Here is a 21,361-nt window from a genome sequence, read left to right as displayed (position 1 = left end):
GTATTCGTTTTTCGCTCTATATCGGTTGCTTGACTTATATGCTCTCGTGAATTAAATTAATTAAATATAACTAGATCTTGTTAATTATAACCATAATTTAATTAGCTTATGATCAGCGTAATTAATTATTTTTCCGCATTAATATGGTTATATGGTGGAATCATCTTAAAACTAGGGGCATTGGAGCGATCGTTCGTGTCCGATGCGCGCTCGATCCACCAACAGGAATGTGATTCATCGTTCAATAGTCGAGGTGAAAGTGGTAGAGGGAATGTGTCGCGAAGGTCGAGAGATCCCCTCTTTCTAGCGCCAAAATGTTGTCGCCGTTTTCCGGACAACGATTTAGAAGCCACAGGCGGTCAGACCCAAGGCCGGACCAAGTGGCCTCGCCTGGGCTTGAGCGTGTCGGACTCGGTGTCCCGAGTCTTCCCTTTGTTGTAGGTGGTGTCTGAGCTCGCCGGGGTACCTAGAAAGGATGAGAGAACCGTGAGCTAAAAAGGGGAAACAGAGGGGGTGCCTCTGTTTACCTCTCCGACGCTCAACATTAGTGGGATTGAGGTGGATAATAGAGGGTTTAAGTGTTTAGGGGCTGAGACTTGAGAGAAACGAGCGAAAGGTGAGTTCGGCAGCGTTTCCTTCCTCAAACTTAGATTACCTTTTGAAGAGGGAGGGCCTCTTGTATTTATAGGCGACCAAATGGGTCATTGGTGGGCCCCTTGGCCGAGTGAAGCAAATGGCCGAGGATATCCCATGGCCGAGGATAGCCCATGGCCGAGGATAGCCATTGGCCGAGGATAGCCCATGGCCGAGGATAGCCCATGGCCGAGGATAGCATAGGGTGGCGTCACTGGTGGGCCCCTCGGCTGGGGACAGCATGGGCTCGGTAGGGGATAATATAGACTGGCGCTATTGATGTGCCCCCCTGGCCGAAGATAACATAGGCTGGCGTCACTGGCGTGCCCGTGGGCTGAGGACATCATGGGCTGGCGTCATTGGTGGGCCCCTTGGCCGAGGATAACATAAGCTCGGCCGAGGATGGCATAGGGCCGAGGATAGGCCTGTGAGGCCGAAGTCGCTTGCGAGGCCGAGGTCGAAGGGTCGAGCTGAGGCCGTGGTCGAGCTCGCCAGGCCGAGGCCGAGCTGAGGCCGAGGTCGAGCTCGCCAGGCCGAGGTCGAGCTGAGGCCGAGGTCGAGCTCGTCTGGCCGAGGTCGAGCTGATGCCGAGGTCGCTCGTGAGGCCGAGGTCGAGCTCGGTCTTGGGCCGAGGCCATTGGGCCGGCCTTTGGCCTAACCGGCCCAAGGGCCGATTAATGGCTAGGGCAAGTCCGATTGCTTTTTTCCCTTTGAATAGCTTCGATCGGGATCGGGCCGATAACAGTTATTATAGTTTTATTTGAAAAGAAAGAATTTAAAATTAATCAGTTTCTTTTTTAACTAACATACATTAAGGAGATAATAAGAATTATAAAGCAAGTATCGTATTCATAAACAATAAAGCAAGTATTGTATTGAATATAAATGAGTAAAATAATTTAAAATAACGAGTTTCGCTATATACGCACGTGGAAATTTATTAATATAAATGAGTAAAATTAATTTAAAATAATGACTTTCAATATATAATATATATATATATATATATTATTAAAATAATTTCCTAATTTTTTAGTAATATGATTTGTTATCCAAACACAATAACACATGACGTGTGTACTACACATGGTGTGGTGCATATAAATTTCATTGGCACACATTTAGTAGAGATGATAAATGATTTCTTTTATTAGCAAGTAATTAAGGATTTCTTTGGAGGTAATATAATAAAATATTTCAAAAGATTAGCATCCAATACTCAAATATTCACAATAATGAAATAACCTAATATATGTTGTGCATTCTTCGGAAATGATAAACTAAAAAACCATGAAAAAATAAAACGAGTCAAATTGACGACACTAAAAAAAGTTGGCAGACTCGATATAAACTGAAATATAAAGTTTTTTTTTGTCTCCATAATACACTTGTGTCATATTTTGTGTTTTTTATTTATTTATCTTTTGAACGATAAATTAAAAAAAAATGACACTCTAGATATAAAGCATAATTTAAAAAAATAGTGGATTAATTTAATACCAAATAAATTAGGAAAAACTCACTCACAACGAATGGCAACTGAAGCCAAGAAATCCCTAAACAAAAATAGATCTAAACAGCTAACCAAAAACAATTAGTCTTTTTAGAATCTTAACCAACTAAATTATCGTTCATAGCATCAGATTTTCTCATGCTTGCATTATCATTCAACTTACATTTCCTCTATTTAAATTATCTTTCATAGCATCAGATAATTGGCTCTGTTCATTGCATGTGGCCGTTGAACTTGTAGAGAACTTTCCCTAGTTTTACACTTCTACATAGCACAACATCATAGAAGAGTGAGTCAAATGAAGTTCTGTTCGTACCGACAAATATAAAGCACGTCATCGATGAATGAGTAGCAAGAAAGCTATTTTTTTTTCTCTCTTAATGCAAAAAAAAAAAAATAAAAAAAAAATAAAAAACTGAAACAATCCGAGTTATATATAAAATTCGGATTAGTTTAATACTGCAATTATTCTTCTTGTTACATGGAATTGTTCAAAGTGTCCCAAACACTTCATGAAATACTTGCACAACACAGGTATAGAAACGGTACTTTTGCATGCTCCCTCAACATATATTAGTGCTCGTCTTGTTTCATACTCCATATCTGGCTGAATGTACACAATTAGTTATTTCGAGTGAAATCCAAAACATACGAAAGCACTTCCAGTTTCTACACGAACAAAGAAAATAAGAAGGGAAAGCAGGTACTGTACACATGCCTTGGCTTCACACAAGCCTCGTCTTCTGCTTTCCGATAACACCAATCTGAAATCCATGAAATCAAGTGAGGCGAAAGATATAACAAATGACAGTAAATAAATGGCAGACATGGGGAAAAATATATATACCGCTTCCAAATGTATAGCAACGTCCTCTAACCGAAGCATTAAAATAAGTATAGGAAGGGCATTGCATTCTACAATCTGCAAGTTTATGGCATAACAAAAATTATTTCCACCAACGAGTTACATAATAAATGATAGCACTTCAAAGAAGTTTTTATTACCTAATTCTGGTTCTCGTCATTTTGAAAAGCCAAAGTTCGTAGAGCCCCAGCTGCCGCTCTATCTATCAAAGACAGTTTATGGTATCATTAAGAGAGTTGAAGAGGGCCGTCGGCTAGTTAAAGACGTGGCCGTCGCTAGATCTAGATGTATGTATGGGATAGTGGTGGAGAGATCGAGAAGTTAGATTCGAACTTGGCAGCTTAAATAAAATCAAGTTCAACTGGAAGCATTATTAAAGCATAAGAGTATTTCAACTAAAATAAAGTTTGATTAGATTTGATATCAAAATTTCACAGCATAGATAAAGAATATGAGTACTTCAACGCCATCCCAGAATGGTCAAAAACTCGATATGATCCATGGAGCTTTGTTGAAATTAGAATATAAACGATTTTACTGGATTTAAATTGCAAACTTACATAAGTAGTGATATGCACACTGAAACAATGAAAACTCACAAACGAATTTTTTTTTTTTTTTGAAACAAGAACACCTTTATATTAAGATCTTGCAAATGCCAAATACAAGAGTGGTTGTTCGGGAAAAACCCGATAAAAACCCCAAAAAAGAAAATAGACGCAAAGGGACATTTCTCGACTTAAACACTGAAACACCTATGAGGCTATCTGAGAAGAACTTCCTAGAGACGAAAAAATTCTAAACCCGCTGACTGCTCCGATAAGAAACAACAACCCCAAAACGAGATCCACGAAAACCATAGACATCCTCCAAAACTCCTCTCAAACCATGGGAATACTTCATAAAAATCCAGAACGAATCCTCATGAACTTTGGTTTCCGAACTCTGATTAAATAGGCCATTTTTCGAAGATCTCTTTTATCCAAATCGATCTTCTCAACCTTTCTCTGAGCTGAAAAGACCTTCTCAACATTGTCTTTTCGCTTAACGGGAGCATATACCACCCGATCAACGACGCCTTGCTCTATCCCATCAGACTTTCGAGACTCGGAATCTAGGACAAAAGAGTTATCATCTTCCTCGCTGCTGTAGAAAAGAGCTGCCACGCCATCCAAAGCCTCGAACGTATCAACCCGGATTGAAGCTGACTCCGAAAGCAGCCCATGCTCAAGATCGTAATCGAAAAGAGCCGCCAAGCCATCCAAAGCCTCGCACGTATCAACACGATTTGAAACCGACTCTTAAAGCAGCCCATGCTCAAGATCATAACCGGAAAGAGCCGCCACACCATCCAACGTTTCGACCGCATCATCGCGAGCTGAAGCGGGCTCCGAAATCAGCCCATGCCCGCGATCTAGGGGAACTAAGAACTGAGCACATTCGTTGAAGTGGAAAAGTGCGATTTGGTCACCCGTCTGTGAAAGAAAATCCTCGCTCTTCGATCCCAGATTGCAGCCATAAAGGTTTAAAGAGTGATCGGTCTCGTTAATCCCCAAAACCTCATCAGCTTTGTCAATCCTTGAGTCATTGGAAATCCTCATGCCAGGATCAATCGGAGATTCGCATACCCCTCCTTCTCCTAGAAGCTTCTTTCTTTCGAACTCCGGTTCTTCCGAAAACACCTCCTGCAAACTCCTCCTACGAACCCCGGATCTTCCGAAGAAGAACGAGGAACAAAAATCTGCTCGGGCTGGACTTCCTTCCCATTTTTTTTCTGACCTTTCACCGCCTCTACGAAATTGAGTTCCCTGTTGACATCCTTGGTGTCCTTCCATCTTTGAACCTTGTTGTTGTAAGTATGATTTGCCGACCAACGATTAAGTGTCGAACTCAGAAACCTTGCAAAACCTCTCCATCCATTTTTCCTATAGCCCTCCGGGATAAGAATCATCCTGCCTTCTCCTTGGGCCACCTTCAAGAGCCTCAAGCAAGAGCCTCTTTTGTTGACCATAACATCCACAATGATGGAGAAATCGTTTCCAACATACCTCTTCCAAAATCTGATGATACGTATCTACTATTAAGGGATTTTAGTTTGGGAAAATTAAGGGTTTTAAATTAGGAAGTTTAAGTTTTAAGTTAAGGAAGTGGGTTTTTAAATTACGTATTTTATTATTACGAATTTATTTAATTAAATGCTTTTATTTGGAAAGTAGGAATAGGGTTGTAAGTGACCTATCTATAAATAGGTCTTTTCATTCAATAAGAAATCAGCCTCCAACCAAATAACTTAATCTCTCTCAAGAACGAGAAGAGGTTAGGTTTCGGTGGAGCTTGCATTTTTTTACTCTTCTTGTTATTAAAGATATAATCACAATTGCTCCCATTACGAGATCCAAATCCTGGGCCGTATCAATTTTGGTATCAGAGCTGAATCTCGAAATAGGAGCACCAATGGAGGAATTCATGGCAGAAATCAAGAAAATCATGGCTGAGCAAGCCACGTCTCTAGCAGCGGTCGCAACAAACCAAAACACGACGACCGAAACCCTAAAATCCGTACAGAACGAGATCCAGACACACTCTCTTCGTCTGGACGAGTTGAGGGCCCAAGTGTCGGGATCTGCTCCGCGAAAAGTAGCAGATGGCGAACCAAAAGAGGAGTCTCGCAGGGCAGACCACGGAAAAACTGAAGAAGAGTCACGAATCTCCCAAAAAAACTCAGATCGCAACGACTATCCGGACGAGGGCGATGACTTCAATATCGCGTTTCAATCGGGAAGTCGTGGAGCTGGATCGAACGGACGTGCGGGGGGGCAGTTCGTGAGTCGCGGAGGATTAGGGTTCCGAGATAATCCACAAGTCGAACCACCCGCGGGGTTTCGAGGTACCGCCAACCGTGAAAGATTGCAAACAAGTGGCGACATCGCACTACGAGGTGGCAACTATGGTCAGAGCGGAGGTGTCGGCGCCAACACCAGTGGTGGAGGAATGGGTCGCGGAAAAAACGCCGGAGCAGGTGGCAATAGGTGGGAAGCGAGGAGCTGGGAAACAAGCTATGAAGGACCCCGCAACTACAATGACGAACGATATGAAGACGCCATCGATGAGCGCACAGCAGGTGGTTCCGGAGGGAGACGCGGGTACCACGGTCCAGGTGAGTTCAAACCAGCTCGCCTAGATTTCCCTACCTACGACGGACTGGGGGACCCGACCGAATGGCTCCAAAAGGCAGAGGATTTCTTCGAAGACCAAGGTACGGCTGATGATCGAAAGGTCCGACAAGCGCGCTTCTGCTTAACGGGCCCGGCCTCAGGGTGGTTCCGCACATTTCGCCGATTATCCGCCCAGCCAATCACATGGGCCAACTTCGCGGAGCGATGCGTGAATCGCTTTGGACCGCCATCCAGCATCAACCCCCTCGGCGAGCTCACATTCCTTCGGCAAACAGGGACAGTGGACGAGTAATGCATCAAGTTCGAGGCCTGCCTCGGACGCACGGCGAAAGTAACAGAAGAGTCTGCCATCTGGCACTTCTGCGCGGGGCTCGCCGATACTATTCGCCGGGAAGTTGAGTACCATAAGCCGGAATCGGTCTATGTTGCCATGAGTTTGGCTCGAAAAACTGAACTGAAGTTGCCAGACGACATAAGGGAAAAAACATTTGGCGGCTTTCCTGCTCCGAGGGCTTGTTCGCCAGGACAAGGTACAGGTTTTTCGCAAGGCGGAGATGCGTCTAGTGGGTGGAAATCATCAACGAAACGTGGTGAGCCTCAAATCTTCAAGAAGATCAGCTACCAAGAGATGGCTGATCGTCGTGCAAAGGTGCTTTGCTTCAACTGCGACGAGATGTTCACTCCCGGTCATCGCTGCAAGAAGTTGTTCTTCCTTCAGTTGGCGGAAGAGGATTGGAAAGTGGAAGACGGGGCGGTGACTTGAGCTTGAGGACAAGCTCAAAGAGGAGGAGGGGAGTAATGATACGTATCTACTATTAAGGGATTTTAGTTTGGGAAAATTAAGGGTTTTAAATTAGGAAGTTTAAGTTTTAAGTTAAGGAAGTGGGTTTTTAAATTACGTATTTTATTATTACAAATTTATTTAATTAAATGCTTTTATTTGGAAAGTAGGAATAGGGTTGTAAGTGACGTATCTATAAATAGGTCTTTTCATTCAATAAGAAATCAGCCTCCAACCAAATAACTTAATCTCTCTCAAGAACGAGAAGAGGTTAGGTTTCGGTGGAGCTTGCGTTTCTTTACTCTTCTTGTTATTAAAGATATAATCACAATTGCTCCCGTTACGAGATCCAAATCCCGGGCCGTATCATCTGACTTCCGAGACGAAAGTCATAAATTCTTCCAGAATCCCAGCAAGCTAACAAGCTGCAACCCTGCTCAGAGGTACAGTGAAAGAGAAATTTTGCCTATCCTCCAAAAGACGAACGGTTCCACCATCTCTTCCGAAAGATGCCGAGAAACGTTTATCTTCTATCTCGAAGTAATCTGCGTAATCTTTGTTCCTTAGAACAGCCATGATTAGGCTTCGTGGTTAGGACAGAGAGAACGAAGAGAGACGGCGGCAGAGTGGAACATCTTGCTGAACCTGAGTTTTTTTTTTCTTTTTTTCGTGCTCACGGAGCAACCAAAAAACGTCCACGAAGCACAGAAAGCCGAAAAAAACCAAAAAAACCGGCGGAGGGCGGCGTGTGGATTACACGCGCAGAGAGGCTCGGGCGCATGGGGAGAGTGACCGGCGCGTGGATCAGATCCTGGCCGAGGACCGGCACAGGTCCGATCAGAATTTTATTTCTGGAAGATCTACGGGGGTGGTGAGAAGAAAAAACCATTTTCTCCGATCATTTTGTGAGAATCTAAGAGAAAACGGAAGAAAAAAAAGAGGGTTTGGTGAAGGAGAGAGGATAGAGAAAGAAGAGCGAGAAGGTTGTGTTCTGGATTGTAGACTCATAAACGAAATTCTCACAAACGAAATTTATAAAATTCTCATAAGAAAAACATCAAACAGAAAGTACGCGTTACTTTTACTTCAAGACGAACCAAGATATTAAGCCATGAAATACAAACATACCATAACGTTTAAAAGGTCATTCAAGGAAAATGGAAAAAAAAAACTTTCATAAACGCATTGAATAACAAAAATAACAACGTGAGAACAAGAAAGAACAAAAGGACTACCTATTTGTGTGTTGATGTCGGCTGTGAAGCAACACAAAGAACAAGGACCACTGCCAAAAAAATCAAATATATGTGTTACTACTTTTAATGCAAATACCAATATCTATATAATTAAAATGTTGCTATTCAGCATGAAGAATGAAGTTAGTGTGAATTAGGTCAGACCCATATAAGAATTTGGGTAAACTCCGGAAACGCAAACGACAAAGACTGTCTGCCGACCAGAAAGCAAATCCCATCCAAATTCCAACCAGGCCCATCATTAATGTCACCACCACCACCACTGAGTCCGAGTTCGAGTCATAAGCACAAGAGGCTCAAGTTCACTGTTTGGTGCAATGCGAAACCCATGGTCCCTGGCCCAATGCTACGAGAAGCAGTGGATTACGCATGTGGGACTGGAGCGGATTGTGGGCCGATTCAGCCCAATGGGCTTTGAGACCTTGAACTTAGAATACAGAGTTCACATCTTCAACTTTAAGTTAAAAACTCTGATCAAAGATATAGAGCCTTACCTCAATATAAAGATCATTATCTCTCCTCTCAAATCACACCAATCGATCTCCAAAGGTAGAGAAAAGGTACGAGTCTATTGATAACTCAAGCTCTCACACTCTATCTCTTGCCCACCCAGTTGAGATCAAGGAGAAGATTAATACGATTAATCAATGGTCTTAATCCAGGGAAGATCTTCATTCAGTGAACGCCTGAATAAGAGCCAAACTGTACAAAAAGATCAGAAAATTGAACCAAAAAAACAATTAACAAAAAACATCGAGCATATAAAGAAAATTTCCACATGTATATAATATTTTCTAAAGCTTTATGTTTCAAGTTCCTACTGCAATAAATTGAAGAGAATGTTACAATCGCAGAAGTTACAGTTGTACAAGAAAGTGCCATTAATGCTCGGAGATCCCACCAAGTCAAACCTTTAATTTTGGAGCCTTGGTTCTTCGATAACACTCATCGGAGAAGCCTCCATCTCTGTATCTTCAGAGAGACTCTTCTCGTCTTCTTTGCCGGCCGATTGGAAGATTCCGGACTCGTTTATCCCCCCACTCCAACCATCTATCCGGTGACAGAAATGTATCGGATACCCATCCGTCTCTCGGGATTATGAGAGCATCAATTCCACAACCAAAATACGAATCGATGAATCCTGATAATCTGAAACCCTAATAAAATTTAACAGATTACAAATTGAATAAAAAAAATAAATTAATTAATATCTATTGCTCAAGAATAACGAGTCAAACCTCACAAACGTGTATTCTTCTACCTTATATTACCGTACTTATACCAATTGAAAGGGGGAGAGGGACAGACTGGTGACCCGCGTGGAGATTCTAACCGATAACAGAATGCGTTTATGAAACCTTAGATCAACTCTGCACGATTATTAAAAGCAATTTGAAAAGAATTAGTGTGAACATACAATGAAGGAAAAAAACTTACCATTGAAAAGCTTCACCGAGCGTCGTGGTAGCCTGGGGCGTGCGACGGTGTAGTCAAAATGAAACCCTAGAAAACCTAGTTAGAGAGGCTGATTGTTAGCCGAAGGGTTATCGCTGCCGCACTGTTCTCAGGCGTCTCTGGCACCGACAATAGGCCGTACGAAACTCGCGAATATCGGTCATTTCCCGCACTTACAGAGAATGGAACAGTCTGAGAGGAAAGATAAAATGAAAGTGAGTTGGAGAGAGAATATGAAGCGGTTGAAAATTCATAGTGGGTAGTGTTGTCGCTGTTTTTCGGACAACTATTTAGGAGCCAAAGACGGTTAGACCCAAGGCCGGACCAAGTGGTCTCGTCTTGACTCGAGCGTGTCGGACCCGGTATCCCGAGTCGTCCCTTAGCTGTGGATGTCCCTTGAGTTCGTCAGAGTACCTGAAAAGGAGTAGAGAACACGTGAACTACAAAGGGGAAACAGGGGGGTGCCCCTGTTTACCTCTCCAACGCCCAACATTAGTGTGATTGAGGTGGAGTATAGAGGTTTTAGGGGTGTTTAGAGGCCAAAGCTTGAGAGAAACGAGCGAGGTACGAGTTCGGCAGCGTTTCAATACTCAAGAATGGATTACCTGGACCAAATGGGGTGCCTTGGTATTTATAGGCGGCCAAGGGGTGGTTTGAAGACCCCTTGGCCGAGTGAGCATGTTTGGGTCGGCCTTGGAGGAGGCTGGGTCGGCCAATGGCCGAGTGAACATGGTGGTGAGGTTCACTCGGCCATTGGCCGAGTGAAGGTCTTGGGCCGGCTGAGGTTCACTCGGCCATTGGCCGAGTGAACTGCTGGAAGGTTCACTCGGCAAATGGCCGAGTGAACTGCTGAGGCAGCTGGGAGGTTCACTCGGCCATTGGCCGAGTGAACTGCTGGAAGGTTCACTCGGCCAATGGCCGAGTGAACTGTTGAGGCAGCTGGGAGGTTCACTCGGCCATTGGCCGAGTGAACTGCTGGAAGGTTCACTCGGCCAATGGCCGAGTGAACTGCCTTGGTGGCTGAGGGGTTCACTCGGCCATTGGCCGAGTGAACTGTCCAATGGCCGAGTGGGCCATTTGACCCAGCCAATGGCCGAGTGAGCCATTGACTCGGCCCACGGCTGGGCTTTGACTTGGCCATTGGTTTGGGCCGGCTCCTGGTTGAGTCAGGGTTTCGCCGCCCAAGACCTCGTACTAGCCATGTGGGTCGAAGAGATGCCCTTGTTCCCGTTGGCCCTAGACGGGCCAACAACATTAGCCCCCCGAGTTTCCGGTCGAGCGTAGGTCGAGTGGAAACTCAAAATCTACGCTTTTATGCGGACGCGGGATGAATGCTCTCGGGTTTGCATCATGAGGAATGGCCTTCGCGCGTCGCGAGGGACGACTTTCTGTTTCGGGTTGATCGTGCATGGCTCATTTTCTCGATCTACCAATGAGGGCGTGATCGATTAGCACGGCTTTATTGTGTTGTGCGTGTCTTATTTTCTCGACTTGCCAACGAAGGCATAACCGATTTGCACGTCTTGTTGTCTTGTGCGCGTCTTGTTTTCTCGATTTGCCCACGAAGGCATAATCGATTTGCGCATCTTTGTTGTTTTGTGCGCGTCTTGTTTTCTCGATTTGCCACCGAAGGCATAATCGATTTGCACGTCTTCTTTGTATTGTGCGCGTCTTGTTTTCTCGATTTGCCACCGAAGGCATAATCGATTTGCACGTCTTGTTTGTTTTGTGCGCGTCTTGTTTTCTCGATTTGCCAACGAAGGCATAATCGATTTGCGCGTCTTTGTTGTTTTGTGCGCGTCTTATGTTCTCGATTTGCCACCGAAGGCATAATCGATTAGCACGTCTTTTTTGTTTTGTGCGCGTCTTGTTTTCTCGATTTGCCAACGAAGGCATAATCGATTTGCGCGTCTTTATTGTATTGTGCGCGTCTTATGTTCTCGATTTGCCACCGAAGGCATAATCGATTAGCACGTCTTTTTTGTTTTGTGCGCGTCTTGTTTTCTCGATTTGCCAACGAAGACATAATCGATTTGCGCGTCTTTATTGTATTGTGCGCGTCTTATTTTCTCGATTTGCCAACGAAGGCATAATCGATTTGCACGTCTTTGTTGTGTTGTGCGCGTCTTATTTTCTCGACCTGCCAACGAAGGCGTAATCGATTTGCACGTCTTTGTTGTCTTGTGCGCGTCTTGTTTTCTCGATTTGCCCACGAAGGCATAATCGATTTGCGCGTCTTTTTTGTTTTGTGCGCGTCTTGTTTTCTCGATTTGCCACCGAAGGCATAATCGAGTTGCGCGTCTTTTTTGTATTGTGCGCGTCTTGTTTTCTCGATTTGCCAACGAAGGCATAATCGATTTGCGCGTCTTTTTTTTTTTTTTTTTTTTTTTTTTTGAGCGAGCGAGCTCTAGTTTCGTTGAGCATTGTTTTTCGTTGAGCATTGTTTCCCATTAGCCCCCCGAGTTTCTCGTGTACTCGTAGAGGAGACTAGAAATTATAATGCAGCAAGATAAAGACTTCGAGGTGAAATGTGATACAATTATCATGCAAAAATAGTCAAAAATTACATCCCTGGGCCATTGGCCTTATTGAAATTCGAGATTGTCTTAAAACCGGAAATAAAATGACATAATGGGAAATGGGGACGGGCTTCCATTGCAGTGCCGGCTTCAGTAGCTTGACCGAGCTAGAGGATGGCGCTCACCATCTTTTCCTTCCCTTTCCCGTCCACGCCTTGGATGTAGCACATCCTTGCCATCGACTGGTCCCCCAACATGATGGCAATCCCCTTTTCAGTCGGGAACTTCATCATCAGGTGATAGGTAGACGTTATAGCCTTCAGTCGGTTGAGGGTCGGGCGGCCGATGATGATGTTGTACGCTGAAGGCTGGTTCACCACTAGGAAGGACACGATGCGGGTGACCTCGAGCCCCCCCGAAGTCCCGAAGGTGACCGGGAGGTCGATAGTGCCCTCCGTCATGACCCTCTCCCCGGAGAAGCCGAAGAGTGGGGTCGAGATTGGGGTCGGTTTCAGTCCGGTCAGCTTCATCCTGTCCAACGCTGATTTGAAGACGATGTCGGCCGAGCTGCCGTTATCAATCAGGATTCTTCGGACGAGATTGTTGGCGACCGGGGCCGAGACGACTATTGCGTCATTGTGCGGGTGGAGAACTCGTGTCGCCTCTTGGCCGGTGAAGAACATGGACTCGAACGGGGCCGGAGGGGGAGCCTCGTACGTATGGTTGATGTAGTGCGCAACTTTTCCTCGGGAAACCTCGCGCACATACTTCTTCCTTTGCGTGGACGAGTCTCCAAACTCCGGGCCACCCATGATCGAGCCCACGACATGCAGCTGTGAGCTCTCCGGTTCTTCAATCGCTGCCTGGTCCGTGACAATCACCGTCGTTGGACCCTTCCTCCCTTGCCGTGGACGGCCTTCGTGCACCGTGGCCGTCCTGACCGTTCTCAGGGCATACTCTTCTAATTTCCCGTCTTGAATCAGGGCCTCGATCTGACGCCTAAGATGATAGCACTCAGACGTCAGATGCCCGTGATCCTGGTGGTACTCACAAAACTTATTTCGATCCCTCTTCGCGGGATCCTTCGCAAGAGGAGCCGGACTTCCTAGCTTGTCGCGGTGCAGCGCTAGGATCCGCTCTTGCGGAGTGTTCAGAGGGGTGTATGTTGATGACGCTCGGAAGCTATCAACGTGCGACGATCTTGGACCGGAGAGGGGGCGACCGTTAGGGGCCCGGCCTCCCTTGCTCCTCTTGCTTTGAGGGTCGGGGCTATCTTCGTCCTGTTCTTCGCGGTGGCGACTACCTTGTCCTCCTGACTTTCGGCCATCGCGGCCATCGAGATAGTCCTCGATTCCCATATGTGTGCGGGCTCTCGTCATCAGCTCCGCCATGTCTCGCGGGACTTGCCCGACAATGGACTTGAGGAAGTCGCTCGTGCGAACTCCCTCGGTGATCGCCGTGATGGCGTCCTTGTCGTCGAAGCCCTCGACTTTGTGAGACTCCTCGGTGAAACGAGCGAGGTATTGTCTCAATGTCTCATCTCTCCCCTATCGAATGGAGAGGAGGTGGGTCTTCGATTTCTTTTGTGCCACAAGCATGGCAAAGCGAGCGAGGAAAGCCTCTCGCAAGGCCCGGAAGGACGGGATGCTTCCAGGCCTCAAACTTCGGAACCACTCAAAGCCCGACCCTGTGAGGGTCAGGCTGAAGGCTTGGCAGAGGGTGGCGTCCGTCTGCCCTTGCATCGTCATCCACGTCTCATAGTGTTGGACGTGGAAGTGGGGGTCCGTACGTCCATCATAGGGGGGAATGGACGGTAACTTAAAGTTTCCCACGCATGGCTGCGCGAGGACTTGTGCGGCGAAGGGAGAGTATGATTCCTCGATCCCTCCGTACGGCCTTTGCCTCCCTGACTCCCTCATCTCGATGATTTGATTCTGGAGGCTCTGAATCATCGTGACCACGTCAAGCCCGTTAGCAGGGCCGACCGTCGGGGCCACGGGAGTCACCGGTTGGCGTTCGTTGGATGCTTGGTCCATGACATTGGCCTGAGGTCGGCCAAGAGTTGCGGCGGGGAGCCCGTCCCTTCGAGAATTTAGCCTTTGGCGGAGATCCTCCCCTCGGGAGTTTCTCTGCGCCGCCAAGCGTTCTCTAAGGTCCACGCTTGGTGCGTGACGAGGCGAGGTCGCCCTTGGTCGGGTCGTCCGGCGAGCGCTTCGGCTATCGGCTCCATCGTCGACCAGAGTCTCTCTCTCCTCGGCGAGGGGCCGTGTCCGGCCACCTCTTGAAACCGAGGGGGCGAGTCCCCGGGACTGTGACCGTGCCTGTTGTCGCGCCGGGTATAAAGGATCGGCCAACGCACCGTTGGCCCTCTCGGGTCGCGCTTGAGCGAGGCTACGGGTGGCCTCGTCGGTCCTCGACTCCTCCACGTATTCGGGGTCGGAGTAATCCTAAGCAGATCGATCCTCGACGTCGTAGCCGAGGAGACCGGCGATGAGGGAGCCCTCAACGCCGGGACGGTCAAGGAGCTCCGCGAGCCGCCGGGCCGTGTCCTCTCGGAGCTCGGCCTCGGGGTCGTTCACCGGGTCTTGGGGCTGGCTCTCGCTATCGCGAGGTTGCCCTTCAAGATGGTGTGCGAGGAGTCGGAGACCGTACCTCGAGCTCGTCGCTCGGGTACCCGCGGAGGTAGTGGGAATGTGACTCATCTCTCGAGAGTCGTGAGAACAAAGGGAGAAAACTGGTAGAGGGAATGCGTCGTCAAGGTCGAGAGATCCCCTCCTTCTAGCGCCAAAATGTTGTCGCTGTTTTTCGGACAACTATTTAGGAGCCAAAGACGGTTAGACCCAAGGCCGGACCAAGTGGTCTCGTCTTGACTCGAGCGTGTCGGACCCGGTATCCCGAGTCGTCCCTTAGCTGTGGATGTCCCTTGAGTTCGTCAGAGTACCTGAAAAGGAGTAGAGAACACGTGAACTACAAAGGGGAAACAGGGGGGGTGCCCCTGTTTACCTCTCCGACGCCCAACATTAGTGTGATTGAGGTGGAGTATAGAGGTTTTAGGGGTGTTTAGAGGCCAAAGCTTGAGAAAAACGAGCGAGGTACGAGTTCGGCAGCGTTTCAGTACTCAAGAATGGATTACCTGGACCAAAGGGGGTGCCTTGGTATTTATAGGCGGCCAAGGGGTGGTTTGAAGACCCCTTGGCCGAGTGAGCATGTTTGGGTCGGCCTTGGAGGAGGCTGGGTCGGCCAATGGCCGAGTGAACATGGTGGTGAGGTTCACTCGGCCATTGGCTGAGTGAAGGTCTTGGGCCGGCTGAGGTTCACTCGGCCATTGGCCGAGTGAACTGCTGGAAGGTTCACTCGGCCAATGGCCGAGTGAACTGCTGAGGCAGCTGGGAGGTTCACTCGGCCATTGGCCGAGTGAACTGCTGGAAGGTTCACTCGGCCAATGGCCGAGTGAACTGTTGAGGCAGCTGGGAGGTTCACTCGGCCATTGGCCGAGTGAACTGCTGGAAGGTTCACTCGGCCAATGGCCGAGTGAACTGCCTTGGTGGCTGAGGGGTTCACTCGGCCATTGGCCGAGTGAACTGTCCAATGGCCGAGTGGGCCATTTGACCCAGCCAATGGCCGAGTGAGCCATTGACTCGGCCCACGGCTAGGCTTTGACTTGGCCATTGGTTTGGGCCGGCTCCTGGTTGAGTCAGGGTTTCGCCGCCCAAGACTTCGTACTAGCCATGTGGGTCGAAGAGATGCCCTTGTTCCCGTTGGCCCTAGACGGGCCAACAACAGGTAAATAAATAGATACACACAACTGTTGGCTTAACAACTGTTGGCTTAATGGAATCGAATCACATTCTGATGGACACTTCGGTTGGCTTTGGCTTGAGATTGAGAAGTCGGCAAAGGAGAGAGAAGAAGTTGGGAAAGAGATGAGGTATCACATGAAAAAAGCTATGATGTGTCGTCATCTAATTGGTTGAAAAGAGAATGAATTGTCTATAAATAGTGATTTTATGATTCTGACTTGTAGGAAAATTATTGCCATTATTGTCGGTCATTATAAAAAAATTCGAAACATTAAATTTTTCTCAACTTAAGTGGAATTCCAAATTCTGAAACCCAACGGGTCGGGTAATTAAAAACCCCGTGAAGGCCAACAACGACTAAGGCTCACTCAAAATGGCCTGAAAGTCCGAGCCCAGGCTCACACACGAAGCAAAGTTAACCATCGCGCGCTCCTCGAAAGAAGTGCGCGCTCGGCGTGCTCCTCAAAAGAGTGCCGCGCACCCGCGCTGTGCACCCACGTGCTCTGTGCACACTCCAGAATTGGCTCGCGTGCTCGAAAACCGCGGCGCGCTCCCTGAGGTGCGTCCAAAGCCCTCATAAGCGTCCACATCCACTTTTTCGTCTTTTTCATCGGATTTGTTAAGCTTCTATTACTGATCTATAGTCCCCGATTCGGCTCTGATAAAGATGAATAAGAACTCTCTGGTAATAATAAATATTATTATTACAATTTCACAGCTGAAAATTGTTTAGCAACATTCATTCAGAAATTTGTCTATTTTCCGAATTAAATATTTATTGTGGAATTAATTATTTACTGTTGGATCAAGTAAATAATTAATTGAATTTTAAGTCGGGCCCCTGGACATTGTAAAATTCTAAATTCCTATAGCACTATGTTGGGCACCTAGATTAGGTATTAATTACCTAATATTCTCTCCTAGTTGCTAGATTTGTGGAAACTATTTAAATAAGAGAGAGAATAATAACGGTAGATATATTCTCTCTCAATTAAATGAGGAAATAAGATATTGTCCTTTATTCTCTCTTATAATTCATTTCCTAATATCTAGGAGAAATAATAATGGTGGACATATTCTCTCTATTTAAAAAGGAAATAAGATATTGTCCTCATTATACTCAAATATCTAAATTCCTTAAATATATGAGAAAAATAAGGGAAATAAATATTCTAGATTATGATATGGTGGATGAGAGCAAAAGTATGATTTGTAGTCAAGATCCAATGGCTCATGCTTAACTACAAAATAGGAAAGAATAAAGGAGAATTAAATATCTTTATAATCTTCCTAGAATATCTCTTTTCTACAACTATAAATAAGGGTCTAAGAGGAAGCAAGAGATTCACTTTTGCAGAGGAAAAAATTTCGCCCACCACACTTGGTGTGGACGAAATTCTCTTTCTCCCTCTCATCGGAAGTCCGTGATTCCATTCTCATAAACACGATACGATCAGAAATCATAAATCAGAGTCGTAGTAACATTCAGAGTGTGCCCACACTGTATTCTTATTTGTCCAGAGATTACGTAACGGAAGACTAAAGTGTCATCAAGCCTAAACAAAAGAGATCCACAGAGTTTCAGAGAGATTCCAGATGGCTAATCGTAGAAGACGACGCTCGGAGGCAGAGGCGAGACGAGAAGAAGACCAGGAGCTCGAGGAGATCCCGATTCAAGAAGCTGAAGGAGAAACCTGTAGGTTTTTAATAACTCGTCTCTTTATATTGGTTGCTTGACACATATACTCACGTGGTTAAATTAATTAAACAAAACTAGATCTTGTGTTAATAACCATTATATTGATTAGCTTAAGATAGCGTAATTAATTATTTTTCCGCACGGTTATTAAGATAAGGTGAATAATCAATAACTCCTGGTGTCATAGCGATTGTTCGTGTCTGATACCAACCTGGTTTTTCACCAACAAGTGGTATCACAGCTAGATGTTTTGTTTAATTAATCTATTCTGTTGTCGCTTATTTTCGGACCACTATTTAGAAACCTCAAACGGTTTGACCCAATGGTTTTTGGTCCTTGAATCCGCCTCGTAATCGTGATCGGAGTCATCGTGGCTAGGACCACCCTCCACATCGTAGCCGAGAAGATTAGCGATGAGCGCGCCATCCACGCCCGGGCGGTCTAGGAGCTCGGCGAGCCTTCGGGCCATGTCCTCTAGGAGAACGGCCTCCGGGTCTTGGGGATGGCTCTCGTTATCACGAGGCTGCTTTCCTAGATGGTGCGCTAGGTTCCTGAGGCCGTACCTCGAGCTAGTCGCTCGGGTGACCGCGGATGTAGTTGGAATTCGACTCATCTTTCGAGAGTCGTGAAAATTGTAGGAAAAGAGGTTGGAAGGGAGAGTGTCGTCAAGGTCGGGAGATCCCCTCCTTCTAGCGCCAAAATGTTGTCGCTCGTTTTCGGACAACTATTTAGAAACCTCAAATGGTTCGACCCAAGGCCGGACCGAGTAGTCATGTTTTGACTTGAGCATGTCGAACTTGGTATCCCAAGTCGTCCATTAGCTTGAATATTGTAGCGTTCGTTGGAACACCTGGCTTGAATATTGTAGCGTTCGTTGGAACATCTGAAATAAGAAAAAAACACGTGAACTACAAGGGGAAATAGAGGGGATGCCTCTGTGTACTTCTTCGACGCTCAACATTAGGAGGATTAAGGTGGAGTATAGATGGTTTAGTGTTTAGAGGGTCGAAACTTGAGAGAAACGAGTGAAGTACGACTTAAGAAACGTTTCAATATTAAATTTCGGATTTCCTGGGTCAAGGGAGGGACCCTTGTATACATAGGCGACCAAAGGGCGGTTAGAAGACCCCTTGGCCGAGTGGAGGTTGAGTGAGATGGGCCTCGGCCTCCCGAGCACTCCTCGGGCATCGACCGAGTGAAGGCCTCTCAGACTTCCGAGGATTGTCCGAGTGCCGACCGAGTGATTGATCACTCGGCCTCCTGAGCGCTGGCCAAGTGCTGACCGAGTGGAGTATCTTCTGTTGTCAATGGTGCCCACAAGAAGAGTTGTAATCTTTATATTGTACATTTGATGTAATAAAGTAGCATGGAGACTCTTGCTTGTAATTGCTTATTCATTAATAAAAAGTTGAAACGTTCATCCATTCTTCCGTGTCTGTTTGAAGCTTTATGATAAAACATTAGTCTTTAGTCCATAAACAAACTAAACAACTTACGAAGAGACAAATGTAGATTTGCATGAACAAACTCTTCGTAGTTTTCTTAAAACGATATATTCACAATCTAAGGGTCAAAGGACTATTGACCTCAGCATGATTGTTAGAAGAATCTATGATGTCTGGTTATGAGGCATTGAGAGTTGGAGACTCTATAGTTCTTCTAGGTATCTTCCGAAGGTACTGAATTGACCAGTGCACTTCTAGAGACAAGATAAGAACAAACCATTTAACCTCTTATATCTCGAAGTCACTACGTATGAATTGCATCGTGCTTACCTTAATCCGGAAATGAGACATGTCATTTCACACCTTACGTATTCTCATTTGAGAAAGTCAGAGTTCGGACTCACTATGTGATTCCGAACAAGACCTTTTGACGAAGTGCTAAGTTGTGAGAATGTCATGAGTTACTTTGTGAAGATCTCATAGATATGGAATTCATGTACAAGATTGCTGAAATGCAATGTATATCACCTCATGCTTTGTTCCTTGGAGTGTGAATAAATGAACTGGCCAGTGTCCAAATTGAGTCCTGACTCTTTTTGATGAAACAATGTGACTTGTTAGCTCCTCGTCAATACATTGTTTCTAACTTATTCACAAGCGACAAATGAGTTGAGGAAATAACAGCTAGAAGGGTAAAATGGTAATTTTGTAAATCCCGACTAGCTGATGATATTCATGAAGGGTAAACACTGATAATATGTTGGAATCGATCTAGGGTTTAAGAAAATAATTAACGCTTCGGTAAGCGGCGGAATTTTAAAAATTTTCTTTTACAAGTAAAAACAGTTTTTTACTAACCTAGACAAAGTGCAAGTACATGTAATTAAAAACTAATATGAGCTAAGAAGTTTACTAACCTTTCTTGAAGCTTGATCTTTGAGAAGCTCTTAGAAAATTGCAACGCTCGTCTCCCCTCGCAGCACGTCTCTCTTTCTTTCCTCGGCACCTCGAGCAACCACGAAAGTTTCTATCACTAAATCACTCGAAATAAAGGAATTAGTGAGTGGGCACTTTTAAACACTACGACTTAAGAACGAGTCTTGAAGTCGCAGAGCTAAACACTAGGTCGAGTGAGGACCTAGGTGCCAAAACAAGAAAAATCAAAAATAAACTAGAGAGAGAGAGAGAAGAGGGGCGGCAACCACAAGTTCTAGAGAGAGAAGCTCTCAATCTCTAACTTATGTGGAATGAATAGAATGAGAGGAATGAGGGTCCTATTTATAGGAGAAGGGTTGGCCTTGGAAAGAAGTAGTTTCCTCTTATTTTCCAAGCCTTTATGAGGAAATCTTATTTCCTCTTTTTCCCTTGCTTTGCACGTCCAACATATGCTTCAATAAGCCTTGGATTTGTTTCCTCATTTAGTTTGTCTCTCTCTTTCCCTTGTGTTGGCCGAACTTATACTTTCCTCATAGAGGAAATTTGTTTCCTCTTTTTCTTTTGGCAAGTATCTTGATACATTTATGCACAAAATAATCTCTCTTTCTCTTGGGTATTTGGGCGCCCATTTCACATCTAGAAGGAGCTTCTAGAAGCTTCTTCATTTGTTCATGACAACATGAGAAAGGCCCATTAAGAATTTTTAATGAAATTCTTATGAAATGAAATTAATTCACAAGGCCCAATCATCAAGTCATGGCCGAGTATTATCAAGTCATCAAATGACCTTGTCAAAAAAATTTATTGACATTCATTTCATCCTATGTCTCAAAAGACAAAAATACCCTTTTGACAATTTTCGTTCTTGTTTTGACTTAGCTTCCAGTTTAACTATTCCTATCGATGTGATTCGTGCAGTGACCTCATGGACCCAAATGAACAAAGCTTGAGCTAAACACTTAGACTCAAAAGTTCACAAACCTTTTCCAAGTTTAGCTTAATGCCAACTGACTCCACTAAAGAGCTGACACTGAAAATCTCTCGGTTAAAATGAATTTATTTTCTACTCAAGAATTCACCTAATTATAATGAGCGGATCCACTGAATATTATCTATGCTACCCTTCATGAATGTCATCAGCTAGTCGGGATTTACTAAATTACCATTTTACCCTTCTAGCTGTTATTTACTCAACTCCTTTGTCGCTTGTGAATAAGTTAGAAACAATGTATATGACGAGGAGCTAACAAGTCACATTGTTTCATCCAAAAGAGTCAGGACTC

At 45.4% G+C, this 21,361-nt stretch overlaps 1 long non-coding RNA gene across 13 annotated transcripts; it reads right to left on the bottom strand.

Annotated features, from left to right (window-relative positions):
* Positions 1–2,169: 2,169 nt before the first annotated feature.
* LOC149389962 (uncharacterized) lies at positions 2,170–16,150 on the bottom strand. 13 transcript variants are annotated; one of them, XR_016301000.1, is made up of 10 exons: positions 16,017–16,150; positions 9,662–9,871; positions 9,463–9,594; positions 9,136–9,381; positions 8,719–8,910; positions 8,369–8,651; positions 8,204–8,253; positions 3,152–3,292; positions 2,994–3,068; positions 2,173–2,910 (listed from the first exon to the last, which is right to left on the bottom strand). It is a non-coding gene; the product is annotated as an uncharacterized LOC149389962 (long non-coding RNA). The 13 variants fall into 13 exon arrangements; XR_016300997.1 differs by having other exon boundaries at positions 2,173–2,749; positions 2,865–2,910; positions 9,136–9,582; XR_016300996.1 differs by having other exon boundaries at positions 9,463–9,582.
* Positions 16,151–21,361: the final 5,211 nt, after the last annotated feature.

Source organism: Urtica dioica, chromosome 8, assembly GCF_054948205.1.
Source record: "Urtica dioica subsp. dioica isolate 48M chromosome 8, U.dioica_male_clone48M_v1_H2, whole genome shotgun sequence".
NCBI lineage: Eukaryota > Viridiplantae > Streptophyta > Magnoliopsida > Rosales > Urticaceae > Urtica > Urtica dioica.
This window is presented reverse-complemented; position numbering and strand designations above follow the sequence as displayed.